The sequence below is a fragment of the Cygnus atratus genome, chromosome 9 (assembly GCF_013377495.2).
Source record: "Cygnus atratus isolate AKBS03 ecotype Queensland, Australia chromosome 9, CAtr_DNAZoo_HiC_assembly, whole genome shotgun sequence".
Taxonomy (NCBI): domain Eukaryota; kingdom Metazoa; phylum Chordata; class Aves; order Anseriformes; family Anatidae; genus Cygnus; species Cygnus atratus.
The window spans coordinates 15,366,021-15,386,698 of record NC_066370.1 but is presented as its reverse complement, the minus strand read 5'-3'; the positions used below and the strand labels follow the sequence as shown (position 1 = coordinate 15,386,698).

The 20,678-nt window shown below is 46.1% G+C and overlaps 1 protein-coding gene across 1 annotated transcript in view; it reads left to right on the top strand.

Moving 5' to 3' along the window:
- The window catches only part of TP63 (tumor protein p63), a 293,066-nt gene that overhangs the window by 63,257 nt on the left and 209,131 nt on the right, over positions 1–20,678 (top strand). Inside the window, exons 3-4 of the mRNA XM_035544952.1 lie at positions 8,708–8,908; positions 19,785–20,188. The gene's annotated coding sequence lies outside the window, so the exon portion shown is untranslated. The remainder of the gene's footprint in view (positions 1–8,707; positions 8,909–19,784; positions 20,189–20,678) is intronic.

Sequence of the window (20,678 nt, the reverse complement as noted above, 5' to 3'; positions counted from 1 at the left end):
TGTTTTGAGGCAAAGCACTTGCAAGGTGTTACATGTGTGGATGGGGGGAAGGCAAACCCCGGGGAGGACGGCTGCTCTGGGGCAGCACCTCCTGCCCTGGCCATGGGACCCGGGGAGGGTTTTTGCCCCGTGTACCAGGGTGCCTGCGGGCGATGCTCCTGGGCCCGGCTGGGTGCTATCGGCAGCCATCTGCTGCCACCTCCTGTCCGAGCAGGCGATGGCATGCGGGGAGCTGCTACAGGGGCACTGCGCTGCCTGGTGCCTGCACGCAGCCAGGGGAGCCTCGCCGAGCTGGTGGGAAATCCTACAGCCTTCGGGGGGAAATGGCCACCGCCTTGGGCTTCCACAGTGCTATGTGTGCAAGGCAGTGAGGGGGCCAGCCGCTCGGAGTGATATGCCTGGGTGCTGAGCTGTCTTGTTGTGTTTGCCCTGTCTCCGCCACGCAACGGCCTCGTTTCATTCTGCACATTTTTCTTTCTGGCCTTCTCAGCCCCACAGGTCCCCCGGCCAACGCCATACCAATGCCAGCATCTTGGCAGGAGGAAGCAAGCCGGCCACTTCTCCCCGTCCCCTGGGGCAGGGCAGCAGCTGGAGCTGGGGGCAGAACTTCTCCCCTCCTTCCCCTCAAGGCTGCTCCCAGCTCCTCTGGCCTTCCCAGTCAGCTCGGGGCGGCTCTGCTGGACTCAAACGCTGGAGCAGGGTGTGCCATGATCCCCGTGCCAGAGCCTCTATGACTGGGGCCGCCGTCCCACTGGGGGCCAGCCCGCAGTGACTGGCTAGTGTTGGTGACCAGTAGTTGCTTTTTAATTTGTATCTCTGTGCCCTCCTTTCTGGAGGGGAGGGCAAGGGCGATTCTTTGTGCCTGCTTGCTTTTACTTCTTTGGCTTGTCCTCTAATAGCTACTGCAGCTTCCCTGCTGCCTGCGGTGACTACAGATTTGAGCTGAATTAATCCCAGACAGAGACTCAGTCCGAGGCAAACTTTCCTTCCAAAACGTTCGGTCTGAAAAGACACGAAAGCAAAACGGGCTTGCCACTTACCTTCCCCATGCCTGTCTCATCCCTGCTCTCCCGGGCAGAGGTTTGTTCTGCCTTCAAGCAGGACTGAGAGCCCTTGGTGCTGCGCTGGGTGCTGACCAGGCAGACGGCAAAGGGCGAGTCTGTCTGCCAGACCTCAGCAAGAGCACAAACAGAAAGCAGCAGCGTGGCTGGCGCTGACAGGTTTCGCTTGCCACCCTGGAAGCTCCCTGGGTTGCAGCAGAGGTGTTGCTGCTCTTTCTCCAGCTGGCCCAGGCTGTGGCCACGCTCAGACCCTCAGCCTGCCCTCGTGCAACCCTGTGCTGGCCGTGTCTCGCTCTGCTCAGCAATCCCTCTGCATGGCTCCTAGAAGCATCAGGATTTCAGATTCGGTTTCTCCCTGTTTCCTTTCCCAAGCACTCTTATTTCATGACATTCTGCCTTTTGTGTTGAGGTTTGTTTTTGTGCTGCCTGGCTGAGGTCAGCATCTGTTCTCACAGTCCCTGCCCAAGGGGACTTTCTGATACCAGATTATGCGGTTGCAGGCCCCAGACCCTCTCTGATAAGAGCTGGCTGTTTGATCCCAAAACAACCACTCCTCCTAAATCAAACAGAAGGAAACAAACTGCCTTCCTCTAATCTGTGTCTATGCAAGCAGGCATTCCCCACAGAGAAAGTGGTGCAGATACCCTGAGGTACCTGAGATACCTTCCCCAAGGAGCCTCACGGTTGGTGCTTCTGGCAAGAGCTTTTCTCTGAAATTGGATGCTGCTTCTTCCTTGACCTGAGACTAACAGCGAGCTCCCTCCAGCCCCACACCTATGACAGGTAAAAATCTTCTGAGCTGTGCTCTGTGAGATTTTATGTTTTGCTGTGGAGCTCCCTGTGCTGTCTTTTTTCAAGAGGCTGAAGTGCCAGAGCAAAGAGTACAGAAAGCCCCTGCATCCCTAAGCTGTGCAACATGGTCTGTCTTTGGATAATTGCTAGCCCCATCAAGAACCAGTCATTTTAGTAGTGTAAAAATCACTATGGTTTTATTTCAAGCTAGAGAAACCACTTTGTGAGACTGGGTGAGTTTCACCAAGCCAGTATGTGGGCTGTGGGTACAGCTGGAGTTAAACAGAAAGAGCCCAGTTCCACAAATACTAGATTTTCTCTTACTTGGTTAGAATCAGGGAAACAAAGTAAACAAGGGAAGGAAGGGCTGGGGAAGTGGGGAGAAGGGGAGGGGAGAAAACTTCCTCCTTTCTGACAAAACTGTTTTCACCCCCTCCCTCCAAAGAGAGGTTTTCTGCCATATGGAGTTTCAAATGTTTGTTTGCTTTGCCTACTTGGTTATTTACTGCTCTGGAGAGTCTGTGCTGTCTTTGCTGGCATGCTCTGTCTTTCAGGGAGTAGGATGGAATGAAAGGCTGTTTACCTACTGCTACTAGCACTTATTTAGCAGTGGAGTTGGTTTCTGATCCAGGTTTTGTCAGAAACACTCACACTTCTACACCGCACCAGGAGTGTGGTGGTGGTGAATTTAAGGGAGAACTCTGTCTCCTCTTCTAGGTAGCTACAAATCTGTACGCCTTGGTGTGTTTGACTCATGGAAAAGAGGGAAATACTTCTGTTCCTGTTTTTTTCCAGGTAGAGTAACAAAGGATTTCAAGAAGAGAGGATGAAGAAGGATGGGAAGGCAGATGTTTTGCAAAAGGCCGTGGAGAGCGTCCGTAGGAGACCCAAAGTCAGGAATTTTCTGGGTCCCTTGTCCTTAGTCTGTGAATATTTGCCGTACTCCTATGTCCCCTTCACCAGCTTTTTTCTTTGACCTGCCCCAAGCAAAGGCAGGCTGTGAGATGGCTTGGGGCTGGTTCCAGTGGTGTGGCACAGCTGCTGGCCCTGGAGGGCCTAAAGAGTCAAAGGATGAGTCTGATCTTCACCATCAGCTCTGTGTTAACCGGGCTAGAAACTCACATTTCCAGACAAGCTGCCGCTGTTCTTGATGGCTTACCATTACCTTTATAAAGTTTCATGTTCCTGTTACCAACTTTCTGGAAAGATTTAAGATTTAAGGCTAAGCTTTTCTGTAGGGCTGCAACTATCTCAAGGGCCATGAGGTGAATGTGAAAGCATCTTTTTCTTCATCATCTCAAAGTCAGTGTTAGGAAGGATCACCCTTGGCTATGGAAAGCTTTTGTAGTGCACCTATGGGCTAAACAGCATTCTGCAGAAGTTTCAGGCTGGTGTCTTGATCCCACACAAAGTATGCTCAGGGCTGCATGAAACGAAGTGCCCCAAGGGATCTCGACCTGAAAGCTGAATAGTCCCGCTTCATAGCGTTGCCCTGCTTAGCTACTTTTGGGAGTTTCAGCAGTACTTTGGTATGCCTTTATTGCTTAATCCTGGATCTTGTTCCTCCTTCAGAATGACCTGTCGTGTATTGTTTCCTTGGGATAGGGAGAATGCATGCAACTTGATTTTATGAAAGGCAAGAAGAGATGCTAATGTTCATCTTGCCTAACATCCGGAACAGTGCTGCCCATGGGTCTCATTGCTTTGTCTCTGGTTTGGGTCAACAATATGCTTCTGACCCAGGACTTTTCCAGGCAGAAATCTGCACGCTACTGGTACTACTGATGTTTGTTGAGCAATAGTATTCTGCAGTCATTCTGGGGGGGTAAAAAAAAATCTACGTATTTCCATTTTATCTTTTCTGGGTCCTAAACCCCAGATCTTTCTTAACTGTCTTTCAAGGAGGTAATGGCTGCTTGCTATGTGCTGGAACGCGTCCTTTATATTTGATATTAGTTAATGGGGGCTAAATTGCTCTTGGCTCTTGATATTCCTAAGTGTTCCCCTTTGGGGACTGGATTCCTTCCCAGCAAGTGGCAGCAGCAGCCACCAGCAAAGGTGAGTTTGACATTGCTGCAAACTCTCCCTCCAGCAACCCGTGCAACTGTGCCAGCACTGGCTCCCTTTGCTTGGATTATTTATTGAAGGTGAACTCCTTGAGCATACAGAGCACAGCATGTTTTCCTCAGTACAAGCAAGGACCCCAGGGGTGTGCTGGAGGAAAGATCTCAAGGTAAAACTATGGAAGGCACTGCGTAGGCTTCAGGCTGCTACCTCTAGCTGCTCTTGGCTTCTTGGTTCTAGGCAAGGGGCAGCTTCTCTTTTTCTGAAATAGCCTTTCGGCTCCAGTAACTGGGGGAAGGATTGTTGTTGTCTGTGGTTTAGAAAGAAGGGAGGGAGCGCTGGTACGCTTGGCTCTTGTGCTTCGGTTTTCTTATCTATACAGTGTGGGTGGCAATTTTGCCTTCTTCAGAGGGATGTTTGCAGGCTAGCACTCAATTTGCTCTCAAATTCCCCACTTCACAGTTGGGACACATTGGCAATCTACCCAGGAGCATTTAGGTGGGCCTTACCTAAGCGACAGTGGACAATACACGGTATAAACACTTTGTCTGTAATGGGATGGCTGTTCCCTAGGCGCTGCGTGTATCTGCAGGGAGTGCTGTTGTTTTACTACGTGTTGGGAGACTTCTCCCTTTGTTTAGGGTTGTGCAGAGTCCAGCTGTGACTTTGGCAGAACTGCATTTCCAGCTGAGTGAGAGAGTTCGTGCGTGCATTGCCAAGGGTCGCATGTTCCAGCATCGCCATCAGCTCAGATGAAGGTTGGTTAGCGGGCCGTGGTGCCCGCAGGCTCCCGAAGGCCGGCGTGCTTCTGCTCACACCAGCCTGGGACTCTGCCTGGTACCCCCGCTCTCTTGCATCAATTACAAATGTTGATATTTTTATGGCATTGCAGTTTTGCTCCCCGTTGGCTCTGGAGATTCAGAACTAACCCTCTGCCATGACAGCATGACTTTTCTCTGGATGTTATGCTGTGAGACGGAGAGCAGGAGGCAACCTGGAAGGCTTTCAACTGTATTATCTTTGCCCTCATTGCTAGTGTGTGAGAAACGTGCCATGCTGACTCCTCTTTGATATCTTCCCTGGATTTGTGCTGCTGCAAGGCTTCTCTGATCTCTGCAGCTAAATGACACAGCCTGGAAGAGCAAGGTATAAGTGAACTTAGCAGAAAAGAGTTTCTCTGTTTTAAAACCAGAGTGATCTCTGGGAAAGGAATTACTTAGAGCTTTGATGCTGCCAAAGGCCAGGAAGCTGGGGCATAGAGAAGAAATCCGATTGTTCAAATACTGGGAGCACTGAAAGCAAAACGTTAGTGTCAATCTCAGGTTAATTGGAAAATATTCAAAGGACTTTGTTTTGCTTAATTTGAGGTTAGAAGTTCCCTGGGGTTCTCCAAAAAGAATGTAACACTGGCAGCAACTTTGAAATGAACAGAAGTAAGCTGCAAAGCAAAGATTTTTAGAGGGGATGTGACCTCCTTGTGGACAGCTGGATAGGGCAGCAGGAAAGCGAGGATGAGAAAGCTGTGCATTGCAACTGCTCTTGCTTCAAAAGAAGTCTGTGGCGTGGCATAAATTAATAGGTAGAAAGACACCTCTCTGAAGACAGATTCATCCTCTGTTCATCCCGATACCCGACATCAAAGACAAGGTCACCTAGCTCCACGTGCTCCTCGGACGCACACACAGGCTTTGGGAAGCATGAGACATCCAGGTGTGCTGTGGCTCCACTGGGCTATTAGAAAGTCACCGGCAGCATCAGTGGTAAGCCTTGAGTGGCTCTGCAACAAAAGCCCCGGCTCTCAGATTAACCGTGTGCACTTGTTAAGGCCACCCCTTTATTTTTATCTTTTGTTTTCCCTGTCTGCTTAAGCATAAAATGTTTTGGGGCAGGGAGTGTCTTAGCGCACGTTTATAGAGTATCCTGGAGAACGGGAACCTGCCGTGGTGCTGGGTCCTTGTGGCAGTGCTGGCCTTAACCTGGGTGTGTGGGAGGGAGGGGGGCTCACACCGTGAGTCTGGGGCCCTCAGGGCTGGTTCACAGGCAGTCTCTGGGGCTCTGTGCAGCCAGGGGAAGAGGAACAGCAGCCGGGCTGTCAGTCCTTCTGTGCCTTATGCTAGGGTAATTCCAGCTGAGCACATCTCTGCATCATCTACAGTGGGACAGCATGAGGAGGTGGACACTTTCCATCACTCATGATAAGACAGGGTTTGAGAGCTGCTCCTCAGCAAGGGAATTATGAGCTGAAGGATCCTATAAGAGACCCTACCCTATTTCTGAGAAAAGGAACCTCTCCAGGACTGTGAGACTCAACCCCAACGTGTTGCCTCAAGAAGCATTTCCTGCATGAAAGTTCGTAACCGTGTTCGGCGGTGCGCCGTGTTCAGCTGCATACCTGCATTCGAGAGGTGGTGAAGGGGTTGGGAGCAGGGCACGTAATGGCCAAGAGGCAAAGCCAAACTACCTGGAAGCGAGCAGAGTTAACAGTCTGAGAGCATCTCCAGCAGATCTCTTAGAAGAGGGAGTCTTGTCTTCTCATTAAGAACAGAAGCATTTTTCAACCCTTTTGGCCTACGTATCAGTTCTGCTGATTGAAAAATCACGTCTATTGATGGAAGAACTCTCATCCTTCTAGTAATTTGAGTTGCAGAGTGAGGAAAATGGCTTTCAGACCTCTTTTGGTTTTGTTTGTTTTCCCTCCCCACTTTGAAGCATTGTATCAAAGACTAAGATTGTTCTAGTCTGATCAACTCCATAAGTCACCACCGAAATATGGAGTTACCACTGCACCAAAAGCTGTGAGCTCTGTTCTGCCCCAGGAAGGTACCCAGTCTGGAGATGCACGCATTCAGGGAAACAAGCCATCACTTCGCTTGTTTTGGACCATCCCACTCCACCCCAAGTTATTGATGCAGGTTTTGTTTTCCTTCTGAGTTTGGTTGGCTGTCTTGGGTTCCTATTTCTTGCTTTTTGTTCAGCATTTTGTCTGTGACATTACGTGCACTGTAGTAACAAATAGTTTTTCTTGCTGGGGAAACAGATACGAACAATGTACTGTCATGAAGTCATCCATAGGCCTTCTCTTTTTACTCCTGCAGTGCTTGGAAGTCTCTGGGAACACTCATCAGTGTTGTCTAGTTTTCACAGTGCACTCCATGAGTCAACAATATGTTACAGAAAGGCCACGAGCCAACACCCACATGGAGCAGCCCCTTCTATCCAACAGTAAAGTAACCACCTGAAGAACTTGAACCTCATGCTGTCTGCTGTTGTTGTTGCTTGCATCACTCAGCACTTCCAGTTTACATTCAATGTGTGTTGCAGGCTGCATAAAACACAGAGGAGAAAATTCTGGAGAAATATCACCAAACAAAAAACACAATATGATATCTATAATTGGAGACTAGGCATCATATTTATCATCTTAGACTGCTACAATTTTGTGTTATTAAAGAGTAGCATCACATCTTTAGGAAGATATTCTTCTTAAACTAATGGAAATAAACTGTCATTTACAGGCAAAAAAAAAAAATATTTGGAAAGTTTGTTCTGTTTTTCCACTCTGCAAGCTCAGGCTCTGAGCTTTCAGCTTTGTGAGGCTTATCAATTCTTTCAGTAATCCTGAAGTAGAAAGGCCACTTGCGAATTCTAGGTTACCTAAAACAAGGTGTAGGGAAGGGTTTTTGGAAGCATAGCCTTAAAGGGAATCAAAATCAACATAAAATGTGGTTCTGGGCAGAGTTTGGAGTAACATCCTCTGACGAGCTGTTGAAAAGTTTCATTACATGAATGTCGGTGACCAGCTTTACAAAAGAGAGGCAGAAGTGAAAGTCAAGCATTTTTTTCTTTTCCTTGGAAATGAATTGCTTCCAAAGAGTCATCCTAGGCAGTTTAGGCTGATTACCATGAAGATGTTGTCATGGTCTTATCTTTAAGTCTGTCCATCGTTGGCTAGCAACCAGTCTGGCTGTGCCAATGCAGCTATGCTAAACTACTATTTGCCTGAAATCTGGGTGACTTCATCTCAGAGTTCATCACTGCTTGCTGTAACACTGTGGTGTGTTGTACTCAGGCCCCTATGCCTCTTTTTGGTCATTGCTAAATGTAAGTTGAGGCTGCCTATTTGTTGGCTTCCCTTGTTGTGCACAAAAGACTATCAGAGTTAAAGGTGGGGGATAGGTGAGAATTAAACTACTGTTTTAGTTTTCCTGGCTACTTTCTCTTGTATAGATTAAATCTGGATTGTTTTAGACTTGGTTCCTGTGTTACTAGACTTGCCCAAAGTGAAATGCAGACTTGGGCAATACCCTGGACAAGTTGCTGGAGGTTCAGGCATATGTAAGTCCTACAGTCTCGTATTTCTATTGCTGATGTCTCATGCAGAACTCTTGAGTAACCTTAACCAGAACACTGAACCTTTCTGAACTTGGGGAATAGCACTGGCCTCCTATGAGCTGAGTAGTGTGGCATGAGATTTAGCTAATATTTGTAGAAGTGTAGTTCTTTAGAGGCATATGAGTCTTAGCTAATATTTGCAGAACACTTTGAGGTCTTGGGATAGATGTTGCTACCAAAGGGTGAAGTGGTATTCACATGTTCTGTCATGTCAGAGTTGTTTACAAATAGAATAGAATGGCGTTTTAAAGGTCAGAGACCTTGAGAACAATAGCGGGTTTGAAGTACTCATTTATTTTTACCAAGTTCAGATGCCTGGCATACACTAGCATTTCATTTATATAAAAGATCTGATCAAACATTTTGGTTGTTTAAAAGGGTTGTTTTGCTTCTTTTAGGCTGTTGAAATGTCAGATGGTAAAAACAACCAAGAGTTCCAGATGGGGCAGTCGGAAGAGAAACATGCTGAAGATGGTAATGGGAAAGTTCTGGATTCTCTCAGATGGGAGTCCCATGTCCTTACCTGTGACTTCCCAGCCCAATCACTGTTCAAGCCTTATGCAAAGCAGTATGCCTTGAGGAAGTTCTTCATAACCAGGGTAAGCAAAGCGTGCCACAGTTTATTTTCCCTGTTCACTAGTCCATGTATGCTGGGAATTGTTTGGGAGCTGGAGTCTCACGTAAAATACTAAGCTTTTACACAGCTGAGAAAATCATAAGCACTCTGCTGTAACAACCCCAAATTTGAATTGGAGCTTCATTACTTACATTAAGAGGGAGAAGTGCCCATGAGTTTGACTTCCTTCACTGGCATTTGTACTGTGATTTTCACCAGCAGATGATTTTTTTTTTTTTGTTACCCTAACTTCTAGTGAGCCTACAGGCTATAAATCTATATATGTGTAATGGTGGAAGATGAGGTATATAATAACAACTGTAAAATCCCTGGTCATTTATGGAGAAGTAAAAGTTGATGAAAAGGGATCTATCTAATCAGACGGCTTATGTAATAAAATAATTTTTTAAAAAAGTCGCAATTCCTCTAGTCTATGGCCAGCTTTCTTGAAGACAAAGGAAGGCATAATTTGTCCTGGCAAAGCTTACCCTGACTTAAAATCAGAGTAAACAGTTGGTGCAAATTGCAGCTTTTTGTTTACAGTTGAAACTGTACTGGTCATTGAGGGCTGGAGTTGCAGCAAATACCTAACGTATGTTGCCGTCTGATTTGTTATATTGGAGATGGATTATTCCCTAGCACTTAGGAAGCAAAGTTCAGTAGAGGGAACTGAAATTACCGTGCAGTGATAAGCTGCAGCACCTGGTGACCTCTTCTTTGATGCTGGTAAAAGTAATGTGGGAAAGTACAAGGGTGGTGTTACGGGGTGCTTGGCTGATCACTGCCATTTGTCGTGTCAGCCACTTACTGCAAGGGCTCAGTTCTCAGTGCTTTTAACTCCTGCTGCTTTCACCGAAGACAGAAGTTGCTTGGCACCTTGCACCTGTGTGCTTAGTTCCTGTACTGATCTGAGGGATGTGCAGAGAGGCTTTCTGGAAGGAAAAAAATAGCATTGAAAGCCACTGATCTCTGGCACGTTGTGAATGTGGTCTTCAGTTCTGTCTTGGAGACTGCTGTTCCAAAACTCCACCTCAGGAGAGCCATACTCATCATTTGTAGGCAGCCATCAGTGGCTGTGCAGGAGCTATTTTACCCAGTAGACAAAGGGAGAGGGGAAATAATTATCCCTGAATTTAACACTTAAGAACATGTGATGTATAGAGGAATGAAGCTAAACCCATGGGATTGTTACTATCCAATTAATGGCTGTTTGTTGCCATGCCATAGCCTGCACTGTGCTGGAAGCAGCAACACGCTAATAGGCAAGTTTCCTGTGCTTAGCTTTGGATCTTGCCACTTCAGGCCTGCTACATGCTCCCAAAAACCAATCTGGAGATCTCAGTCAGATAATACTCTGCCTGTGTGAGTCAAAAAATATGAATGCATGAAATCAAATATATGAACCCATGTGTAACTGAGCTTTCATTTTAGGAGTTAAAATGTAGATGGTTAAAATCTCAAATATTATGATTATGTGAGAAATTCATTATTTACTGACTTTGAATCAAAGGTGAGGTGGATCAGAGGTGTTTGGGGGGTTAAAGGTATAGAAAGTGCCTTGTAGAACTGAATGCTACTTGCTAGTAGAGAAAAAAAAAATGGCTTTATTAATTATGGTCCTTTCTGTCAAGTCCTTTAACCCTGCGTATCTATGTGGAAAGGAGTTCTATCTCCTCTGGGTAAAGATGGTCAATACAGTCAAATCAGAGCTGTTCAGGAGGAGTATTAGGGAGGCTGAAACAATCAAAAATGCTCCTGGTTCTTCATTTTGCTACTGACTTGCAAAGCTGCTCTTGTTGAAAGTTGTGGGCTTTTTAGGCAGAGAGCAGCTGGTCTGTGGTCTTAAAATGAGACTACGCAAAAATGTTACTTCCTTCTCTTCTTGAAGCGGATTATGTGGGGTCTGGGGGCTACACAGAACTCTCATACCATCCCATACCTCAGGTGAGACCACCAGTTGCTCCATACCTTCCCCTCTGGCTCTGTCATTGGTATCAACTGTTGATGTTTATGCTCCATACAGAATCAGCCTCTCCTCTCTCTTCTCATTTGAGGTAGTTTCAGGAAAACTGCTGAAGTAACATGCTACAAGGAATCCAGTTAAATGTATTAGAAACTTTTACAAACCAACAGGAGATGATTGCAATAACTCTTGAGGCTCCCTGCCCTTCTACCAAGGGTTCTGTTGAAACAGGCAAGATCTTTGAGACTGCTTTGGTAGTTCTTAATGTTTTGTTTCGGGTGACTGAGATGTTGCTTGTTCAGAGCTGGTATGTCTCACCTTGTGATGAATCCTATGATGGGCTGTCGGTGAGGATGTCATGGCTGCCCTGTTGCCATCTGCACAAGATCTGTAGGGACACAGATGTTTTTAGTCATAGAGGACAGGAGATGAGCTAGCCGAGTCATTCTGACTCGGGTACTACGGAGTGCAGGATGTGAGGCAAACTAACATTAATGGCTTTCTATGAGGGCACCACTTGCATGAAATCAATCTGATGATCTGGAATTGAAGCAGAAGTAGTCGTATTTTAGCTGTTATCTTTTATTGTCAGGTTTATTTTAGTAATCTTTTGCAATGTTCCCTCATTTTAGCTAGGAGTGTTCAAACAAACCATAGAAGGTCTATGCTGAGATGAGTTCAGAGTAAACTTCCCAGAGCTGTTGACTGAGAGGTCACAAAGGTACATGTGGAGTCTGGCTGAGGTGCTGATGTGTGATGGGTTGTTGGAAAGAGGACAAGGGAAGCCTGGGAGAGATCCATCACAGTGGTGCATTTGAGCTAGGTGAGCTAAGGACAAATGCCTGATCTGCTGGCTTATGCTGGTCTTTGTTGCTACTGTTGCTTCACAAGGAGGTGGTATTTGACCTGGCTCATCTAGAAGTAGGCATGTGTTTAGACTGCAGACCTACTGCCAATAATGTTCTTTCTGAAGTGACTGCTAGATAAGTCAATTATATCACTCCTCTTAGAATTGAAGCTATTAATTACATGAATTAGAAGCACAGAGCAAAAATGATCAAAGCAGGTGGTGCAATGGGATACCAAGATGCAGTGTGGTTTAATGCTCGTGATAGCTGTTCACTGAATTTCTTTGAAGATGGGCGATATATAATGTTTCTAATTGATTATATTAACAAGAGTGTTATCTGGAGGGCATTCGATGGGGATTCAGGAATTCTGGCTCTGTTCCTTGGTATTTCATTGGCCATCTGAGAAAGTTAATTCCTCTTCCTGTGCCTTAGTTATCCCACCATTAAAATACAGATAATCACACACAGAACTGAGATAATTACACTGTCCTTTTTGAAAAGGACATGGAGACCTACTGATTACAAGTTCTGGATGCATTTTTGAAGTTATTACTATTTGCTTTGTTTAGATAAGATACATCAGCGTCAGTGCATGTGTAATTTTGCGTAGAGCTGGCAAGGAGAGATGGGAACTTGAATCATTATTGATTTTCACTTTAAAGGTCTCTGCTAGCAATTTCTTTAAAGGAAACAATAAAGGTTGATGCCAGAGCTCTTCTTTTTGCTGGAACTTGGTGCTTCTCTGCAGTGCCTATTTCTAGTTAAGAAAATCCTAGCAGTTGGCAAATGACAACTCTTCTGTCTAATAGGTGGCACATCACTCATGTCTGGGAGTGTAAATGTTCTGTACTTAAGGATCTTCGCAGGTGGTACCCTAGATTTAGCAGAGACAAGAATAACATCTATTGCTGTTCCTGACACTTCTGAGGTCTCCCAAAGCCATTTGAAAAGTGCAGAAGTAGATACTGGCAGGATCAGGTTGAGGTGCTTTTGAAAGCCATTTTGTGCTAAACAGCTGTATATCAGCATGAGACATCATTCACAAAATGTCATCTATTGCGAGAAGGCCTTTTTTCCAACTCTTAAGTACCGCTCCCCCGTGATACTTTCTGAAAAACTTGTCATATTTCTATTTGTCATCCTAAAGAGGAGCAGAACAGAAGTCTCTGCCTGATCTTGAGTTAGTGGAGGCTGATGTAGCTGGGAGGCAGGTGACCATTTATGCCAGTAACAGAATGGATAGCTGCTGAAGGAGCCAGCATCGCTGATGGAAAACTGGCGTTGATATATTCTCTCACTCTCATACTATTGCTATTCAACGTGCTTGAAAAGACTTTTGAAAGAAGGAGAAAGCTTAGCTTAGAAATGGTGCAAAGCATTTATCTCCATGGCAGTGTTGTGGCGATGAATGCCTCTCACTTTTCACCAAGTTTTCCTGAACTTGGGACCAAGCCATTTCACACCTGGTTGCTGCTCAGGCCAAGTCCGTAACCAAAAAATCACTTTCTGCTTTTGCAGGAAGTGGTACTTCATACAACAAGCATCAGCTGATCTTAGTGGAGTGGGTGAAGGTAGAAAAAAAGTAGAGAAGACTGAGTAAATGGCTTTCCCACCTGTAGATGCTGGTCTTGCTAAAAACAATATAAAAATCTTCCAACCTAGCAGACAGCAGGTACTACGTGGCTTTCATCCCAGATGTCACAGAAACACCTTGGTGCTAAATCCCAGGTTGAAGGTGCCAAGTCTGTCTTTTATGTATTCTTGTCACAGGAGGCCAAAGCTGATGCTGGAGCTCCTGGTGCTCGATGGTGTTCACATGCACCCCAAGCCTCGTTCAGTTCCTTATCCAAACAGCTTACGTTAGGAACAGACCAAACAAAGAGGGGATAAAGGAGGTCCTTTTCTGTAAGCCAGTTTTATGCTGGTGTTGGTGCACACAGGTGTCTGCACTCAAAAACATGGCTATTATCTAGTTGTTGTGGCCAGCATAGGGTAGGGAATATAGCTGGATTCCAGCAACAAGTGGTTCGATCACTTGATACACTGTCATTAGGCTTCTTCTGCCTCCTTTGGGGATACACTGTCCTCAGGACAGGCGTCTCATCAGATGTCCACTCCATCACTGCTCTCCAGGATCTGTACCACGGTACTGGATAGGCTTTGTGATGCTGGGAGTTTTTGGAAGAGATGGGAATCCAGATCTGTGGATTCCACTGAACACTGAAAGTAGATTTCTCTTTTCTTGCTTGGAATTTTATCCCTGCTATTAATATTTTGCCTTCTATTTCAACTTCTTCCCCTTCTTTGTGTGTGTGTGTTAAGTTTATTTTAGGGAAGAAATTAGTTAGGCAGCCGACTCTGCAGTATCATAGTGGTGTTTGGTCTGGCAAGTGGCAGCCCCGGGGCTACGATCCATACACTAAAGGCTCTAGCATATAATGGTAACTGCAGTGAAATTATCTTGTAATGGCTGGGTGCATACTACCATGGCAGTGTAATTACACAGCAAATACTGCAGGCTGCTTAGCCTAATGATAGGCTAAGTGCCAACTGGAAGTGACAGTGCAGGTCCCTTGTGGGTAGGGAATGGTGCTGTGATCCTTCGTTGCTGTCAGGCACGTCCACATTCTGGACCAGTGGAGGTAATACCTCCTTTTAGCAATGATACTTGAGTTAGCGCTTGTCTGCCCTAGCGATCATGCGTTTTGCTTTATTTTTAAATGGCCCATCTAGCAAAGGAGGGCAAATGCGATGTGACCTGCTCTTCCTTTTGTGAAGGAAGCGCAGCCGAGTTGCTGAGGATGTCAGGCTGGCTGATGTGACAATTTTCACTTCCCTGGGACAGCCTGCTGCCATCCTCTAGGTCCTGCGCTTTGTTGTGTTCTGTGAAGGTATGTCAATGAGGGGCTTTCAAGCTAGTTCGAGTACAGCAGTAGTTTGTGTAAGTTTTGAAAGTGTTTGGTGGGTATTCATTATAAAAGGTCATTGGTGTTTGTCAGATGTCGATGCTGTAATTTCTGTCCATAGACAGAAGTTTTTAAAGCTGCCTATTGAGTGGCTACCAAATAGAGGTAGTGCCCATGCCGCCTTCTCTGGGACGCTCTCTGACATAGGAGCTTTCCAAGATTTTGATGTTGACAAATACTTGGGAGTCAGGGTACCTAAAAATACCTCCTTGCAGCCCACAATTCCACTGATAAATGGGTTTCCTTTGAGCCCTCATCATTTTCCCTCCTTCCCAGGCATCAAAACTTGAAGCAATCATTTCTTCTTCAGAGCATGAATTCTGTGATCAGACTGAGTGTCTGAGAGTGGCTTCACTAAAAGATGACACCCAAAAAGTCGGCTTGCAATAAAATCAAGTCTGACACCACAAATTCTAAGCGGCTTTGGAAAAATAACTTCCAGAACTACAGCTAATTATTTGCAATTCTCAGGGAGTGTTCATCCGAGACAGCCCAAAGTGCTTCCCGGATCTCGCATACAGCGTAGCGTTCAGGTGCCATAGTCTCAGCTGGGAAAATTGTTGCTGTTCAGGAGCAGAAGTCTCACCAAATGTCCAATGAAATCATTTAAATGCTGGATTTACTTTACATCTGAAAATATTAAGGCTACTAGTTAGGTTCCTAAGTTACATACCAAGCCTGTTTAGTTGTTGGCTTGGAGATCTTTGCAATATAAGCCAGCTTAGTTAATGAGTGCAGATCTGTGTTATTAGTTACCCCAAATCAGCTGGACAAGCTGCTGGCTTTTATTTCTGAGACATGGGACTGAATATGCTCAATCTCCTCGCAACAGGAATGAAGAATCATTCTGTCAATTCTCTTCCTGCCAGCTGATGCCAGGGTCAGAGAAGTAGGTCACACCTTCCTGGTTTTGAGATGGAGCAATACTCATTTTAGACCAATTTGCTCTGAGCACGGAGCTCATCTGCTGGGCTGAACCAAGGCATTGTTGCTTTCTCTAGTGCATTGTTCTGCTCTCCCTCTAATTAGCTCCAAATGTTTCTTATGCCTGGAACACAGTGGTAGTGATGAATAATGGGCTCTCTTCTCTTAACCCTTTGACCCCTCATTCGGCTGTGCACTCCCACCTAGATGCTTTCGCTTTCCTACATGCACCGGCGCTGTGGCAGTCTGACAGCTGCCTGTATCAGAGACTTGCTGACCCATAACCTCTTCCCTCCTCTTCTGTGAATTGAGGAGGGGAGTGCAGGAGCATGGTCTTATCTCCAGCAATTACGTTTATGATCACGGTGGGCGCTTTGTGCAAGTGCAGCCCCTGTGCTGCTGGTCGTGGAAAGGTGAAGGACCACTGTCGCTCTGGGCCTTCTGCTTTGGAGGTGACCCGCCAGGAGTAGTAGTACAACTTGTTGATTTGCAGATCTGCTGGTTTGCAGAACTGCTCTGGTTACACGCCAGCAGAAGAAGAGAGGCATTGTAGGCTGATCCTAGGAGATGGGTTTTAACTGCTGATTACTTTGGCTAAACAGGAGCACCCCTCATACGTGGTTTCTTTATTGGGGTAGGGTGCAGACATTTGAGATCACGTGTGAACAGACATGGGAGTTCAAGCCTGAAGAAAGGAATAACACCCATAAAGGTCTTACGTGGGGCTGGGGTTAGTGGGAGGAAGAAGAGGAGACTTGCTGCGCATGAGTCATGGGGAGGGATGCTTGGAGGAGGTTGGACCAGGGCATGTTCTTGTCCTACAAAACAGTGCGATGTAGAAACACATTCTGTCACATTCCTTCTCACAGCAGACCCTCTTGCTTTAATTTGTGGGTGGTTGTTGTTGCTTTTCATTTGTTTTTCCAATTCAGAAAACCGAGCCGTCAGCCCAGCACGCTGGGCTCCCCCTCACTGCAGCAGGCAGACAGCTTTTCGGAGGCCTGGCAGACGTCACCTGGGCCAGCATCTGCACTTCAGCACATGTGGCCATCATCCACTGCTCGGAGCAGCATGTCACGTCTATGTCTGCAGTGTGTTGCAGTGAGCGCCCTCCGTCACTGGAAGCACCTTTCAGCCTTGACAAAACAGTTAAAAACATCTGCAAGCCCTCCCTCCGCAGAGGAGCATGAGCGCCGTATGCTTCTGCTGCTCTCTGCGTGCTCTCTACCTGCCTCATTCCCGCAGCAAAGTGCCCCTGAGTTACTGCAAAGGCCAGCGCGCTGTCATCGCGTGCTGTCTGTTTTATAACTGTCCACTCTTGTAAAGCACTGACATTTGGGTAGGTTGGAAATAGTTTGTAGCTGAAACAGCACTGCTTTGTGCCTCTGGTGGGAAAGGCTGAGCTTTTGTTTATGTTGGTGTTGTCTGTCCTACAGCACACAAGGGCTGGGCTGAGGCTGGGGGTGTTTCTGTGGTGTGATGCTTTCAGATGCTTGAGTCACAGGTCTGTCTTTGTCTGCGCAGCTCCCCCGGAGCTGTATCCAGTATAAATTCCTTTTCCTTCAATAAAGATCTCCCTGTGGCCCAGGTCTGGGGGCAAAGAGAGTAAGCACTACAGACATTACTTTCTTTGCTACATGACTTCGGTATGACTAATGTCTTTGGAGGCTCAAAACTTGGAAACTGGGCCAGACCTCTTCTCCATCACTGTCATATGTCAGTTCCTGCCCCAGTCTCTTCCCAGCTTGCACCACAGCCCAGGAACTGGTGCGCCAACTGGGGGCACAGGATGACCCAGCAGCTGTTGGCCCTGAACAATTTGGCCAGGAGAATGGTTTGTTTAAGCCCATGCTCTTTTTTTGAAGAGATGGGTAATGACTGGGCAACAGAAGCTGCCCCAACAGCCAGAGGCCACCTCTGTTCCTTGTGTGGTGGAGTCCTTGGAGCTGCTGCCACTTCTGCATTGACACAGCCTGTGAAGGGAGTTTGCAAAGGTGGGAGTCAGCCACCACAACTGAGACAATTCTCTGCAAGAAGAACCTTGGTATTTGTAGACTGTAATTACAAGAAAAGACCATTTTGCTAATCTAGTCTCACCTTCTGCTTCATTCAGACGAGACCTGGACCCATAATGTCTGCATCAAGGCTAATAATTCACTGTTAAGCTATAGCACATATTTTAGAGAGACAGCAAATCTTGTTTTAAGTGCTCCAGGGGTGGAGAATAACACTCTCCTCTACATGATTTGTTCAAGTGATTAACTACTGACATTATTGCAAGTTTTAATTTTTAAATGCTCGTATTATTTCCAGTTTGATTTTATCCAGCTTTTAATTTCAGCTTCTGGATCTAGTTATATTTTTGTTTGCTGGATTCTTGGAGCCTTTTAGCATCTCTCACAGTTGTGTTCCCCACCACCACCACCCCAGCTGAGACACGTTGATAGATTTAGATCAAATCACCTCCAAGCTTTCCCTTTGGTAAGCCAGATAGATCTGGCTGCTGAAGCCTCTCCTTTCTTGTTCTCTGCCACATCTGGAATCAAATGATGTGCTATGTTGGATCAGTCATCTCTTCAGAACGGCATCTGACCACCTTCCATTTGATGATGCTTAAATACATGCCGTTAAAAGTGCTTCTTTTACTTGTGGCTGTTCTCTAGCTCCAAACCATCAGTGAATATTTTCCACTGACTGACCCAGACGAACCAAAACCCGAAGCTGACAGCGGGAGCTACCTGCCCGCCTCAGTGGGGCTGTGCCGGTGGGCACAGGATGTTCATTTGTGCCGATGGGCACAGGATGCTCATCATCATCATCACAGGCTGCTCCCGGGATCGCTGCCCCACTGAAGGCAGCTTGACAGTTTTACCACTTTCCTGCAAACAACTTCTCACCCCAAGATTTTTGGTCGCTTGTTTGCTATTGCCCTCTAGTGGCCATAGGACAGCCGCTGGCTTGGCTTTCTAAAATGTTTTGTTTTCTGCTAGTATTCCACCACTTGGTACCTTGGGGCAGTCGTCTTGTTGATGCGATGGGTTTCAGTAATATTACTTACCTGGATCTTAGCATTCAGCTTCATTATTTAGAGCTTTAATGCTGCGCAGGAAAGAAAACTTGCTCTCTACGGTAGATAAATTCTAGTCTTAGATATGGCAGGGCATTATAGACTTTCCTTTCTTGCTCATCCAAATGTTTTGACAACAGAAGCTGAAGAAAACGTTGCCTTTTTGGGCTTAGAATAATTCAGAGTCCTGCAGAATCTGAACTCTGAACTGAACTTAGTGTGTACAGCCAGCAAGGACCAGCCTGATGCATGAGGTTATCTTCTGTTGTATTAGAGATATTGCCTTTTTACTATTTGTATTTCTAAAGAAAAAGCTTTGTTTTTATTGTAAAGAGCGGACTATGTAAAACACGCTCCTTTCCAATGAATTATTTTTTTTTTTGTCAGGCAAGCCAAATCATGTATTGAATGATGTTGGCTAATCAGGTCTGTCTTCTCATGGAGATCCTACAAGATAGTTTATTAATGAGACCTAGATTTCTCTCCCTGGTTGTAACGTGCGGAGATCTTAATAAGCAATGAAATGCTGTGTCTGCAATCGCTTCTGTGAGGCTTAAAAGGAAAACAATACTACGATTAATATGATTGCTCTCCCTACACTGCCATCCGGTGGATGCAAAAATCATTTCCTTTTGTAAATGGAAGGGAAATTCTCCTACTGATATCACAGCCTCCAGACTTGCACCAAGCTGACTCTCACTTGTAAGACAATTTCCAGGCCAATGAAGAAAACATTGGTTACTATTTAATTTTAGTTATTTTATGTTAGAGGAGCTTTTCAATGCCCCATGTAAAATAAAACATTCTGTACCCTGGAATGGGAAGTAGACTCGTCTAGATCTTGAAAAGGGGATCTGAAAACCTCCCTGACTCTCTGCTCTCAATATCTGGTATGGACAGTCCAAGCCACTGAGTGCTCCTACTCTGGATGCTTTTGCAAAAAGGAAGGTTGAGCTCCTGTTTTGATTTTCAGATAATCAGTGCCTGGGATAGAAACAGCACAGCCCTGGGTCAGATGCAGTGCTGCATTTTTGGTGTGGGGTGGGAAGACATGGGGCTGGGAGTTAACTCTCTGATTGTCTTCCTAGGACTCACAGAAATAACGAGAAGAAGCAAGTGGTGCTGCTCATGTCCTCCTACCTGCTGCTCTGCAGATGTGACTTCACCATGCTGAGCAGCTTCTGAGCACAACAAATCTTGCTCACCCCCATCAACTGTATGAGCTGCTTCATCATCCCAGAGATGTGTCTGGAGAAGCGAGTACCAGGAGGGGATGGCAGCAGCGAGAGGTTGAGTGCCTTGGCTGAGTGTACAGCTGTCTGGGCTCTGCCGTTGCTTTCAACTTTATCCAATTCTGGGATCCATCTAGTACAAAGCACTATGGAAATCCCTGCCATGGGCATTTGGACACTATGTGCATTAATCTAATATGTTACAGCAATAGAATTTCCTGTGCCTCTCTCAAGGACCAGGATTGCAGGAGTTTAAGTAGGTGGGTTTGGTGCTACTTGCTTCCACTGCATATCTCCTAAATTCAAACATTTAGGAGGGCGTTTGTATATGGCAGCAATGTCTGAGCAATTGTGAACTGCTACAGTGAGGAAAAGTGCATGGCCTAAAACAGAATGGCCAGTCCTAGGAAATTGGGCTGGGAGGACCAGCTCTGGCATTTCAGCTGCCACAGGTGGGCCAGGTAATCACCAGGAGGTGGCATCCATCCCCCAGAGATGCCCCAGCCCATGCTGGGCACGGTGCCAGTCCTTATCTGGGAGCCTTGTTTTTTTTTCTTTTTTTTCCATTTTTTTTTTCTAGTACATGCTAGGCCTCCGAAGAGGCTCTGCAGTGGGGTATTTGGGGCCAGCCAGGTCCTGGTCTGCAGGCTGGAGGTGGGAAGTGCCGCCACCTCACCGTGCTGCCAGCACGTTCCAGTTCTGAGTCATTCCCTTGCTTGTTTATTTATGGTATTTATTTATTTACCACCG